Below are 2,240 nucleotides of genomic sequence, written 5' to 3' on the forward strand. Positions count from 1 at the left end.
CATTAAATCTTGTCGATGGACCAAGAGCCCCTCGATGGCAAGCATTCTTCAATCCTGCCATATAGACCCTTAAGTGGCTCCTGTTATTTTGGGGAAATAAACGATATAATACGACCAGCAAAAATTAATTAAATATGTATATCAAAGTCCAATATTGAACAGCCAGTATCATTACACAAACTAAGCATTTCTTTTACATTTAATTCTTTATATTTATATTGACTTTTCGTTATCATTTAAAGTTTATTTATAAGTTATAGCATTGTGCAAGACGGTTTAATTTATCTCTAACATATCATGATTTATATTTATATATATATATATATATATATATATATATAAGCTTATATATATGTATATAACATAAACATATATATACAAACATCCTTTTTGTGTGTTAGCAACATTGGTTGTAAAACATATCCAGGGCTAGTGATTTGAGGCGAGTGATTGCTCTCACGCACTATCACTCACCTAAAATCCTCTTCAGGATTGTGAAATACAGAGCACCTTGGGTATGAAAATCACTCACATTAAATCTAGTAAAAAACCTAAATACTGTGGCCATGCTTTCTGCTTGGATGTGTTTTGTGTTGCTTTTAACTCGAATACCACTTTGATGACTGCAGTAGTATTTATGTGTATACTATCCCACAGAAACTTAAATTTTCCCTTCTCCCAAATAATCACTCGCCTAAACAAAAATAGGTGTGCGTTTTTTTACTCACCAGCAATTTCAAAATAACAAGCCCTGTGTATCAACAAAATGTTTTCCTAAGGGGAATGGCAAAACGAGAACAATCAAATTCAAAGCCAAGATTGTAGAGCGCCACTTGGCACAAAGTACAAAAGGATTTTTTTTATTAACCTGATTTCGTGTTTATAACGGTTAATAAAAAACGTACATAAGTACCCCGTATTTCAATGAAGCTGAGATTATGATGGCCATTGCGCGCTCCATAAGTAAGCTACTTGTAGATATCAATGTGCTAGTACGTTATTATTCAAGCGTTACAACAAATTTGTGAAACTTTGTACAACAGTAATAATATGCGAAATCATCAAAGAGGATTCATGGAAATGAAGTGCTAACTCTGCAATTTAAAAAGGTCTAAACTTGTATTCAAGAGTGTTGTTTATTACAATGTGATTGTATACAGTAATCATAATAATTATACATAGGCCTATATTGGGGTACATGTAATGTTGTGTAGGTTAAGTCTGTTGTCTTGCTGCAAGGTTCGAATTATTTAATCCATGAAAAAGTCATTATTTAATTCCACAATCACGTACTAAACCCCAAAGCATGTTTGGTATAGGACTTCTGGATTAGAAGTTTAGTGCTTTTTTATTTGAGAAAAGTGCTTATTGGATCATTATACGGCCGCTGTATGTAAAGTACTTATTGCACGAAAGAACCGAAAGTACATCATGTTTTCTGTGCACTAGAGGGCGCTGATACATCAACTTGTCGATCTAATGTAAATTTTATGTGAGCGTTCTTATCTCCCAAATAGGTCTACCTTCATAATTGTGATATTTTTTTAGTTCCATTATTAAAATTCATTTAAAATAACAAAATTGCTATGGAAAATAAAGATACCGGTAATCCGTTTCAGTTAAAAAAAAATAGCTTTCCATTTATTGTTTATATGAACCCAAACCAGTAGGCCAGTCATCAATCTGTATTATCCGACTCGATACGTAGTGGTAGTCCTACTCCCGTCATAATTTTTACATTATTGTAGTTCCATTAAAATCAATTTATAAAAACAAATGTCACTAAAATGCCATCGACAAACCATCATACCGGTAATGAGATTCAGCAAAGAGTATAGACTTGGAAGATGTCCGACTGCTTAGATTGTGTATGCAGGGGATTTGAATTCGAATAGGTAAGTTTTTGAAGGACGCCCTTTAATTCGTGGTATTACATTTTGAGATAGGATTTCGTTCAAACAGAACTCTGAGAGTGGGATCTCTTGCAATTCTATACTCTTTAGTTTGAGGTTACAACAAATGGAAAAAATACAGTTTCATCATATATTTTTCCATATCAAGTTTAATTTCAGTTATTTGATAAAGAAGCTTGGAACATAGATAATTTTAACCGTCATGTTTCTTTCAATCATCTTGCGTCCACGGTCCACAATTGGGAAAGTCGGGAGGTGGCATTGTTATTTCCTCATGATCACCAACTTGGACAATCATTGCCATTCCAGTCTGTTGGTTGAATTAAA

This window comes from Anneissia japonica, unplaced genomic scaffold (genome assembly GCF_011630105.1).
Source record: "Anneissia japonica isolate Jap-2015-1 unplaced genomic scaffold, ASM1163010v1 scaffold18599_len10951_cov113, whole genome shotgun sequence".
Taxonomy (NCBI): domain Eukaryota; kingdom Metazoa; phylum Echinodermata; class Crinoidea; order Comatulida; family Comatulidae; genus Anneissia; species Anneissia japonica.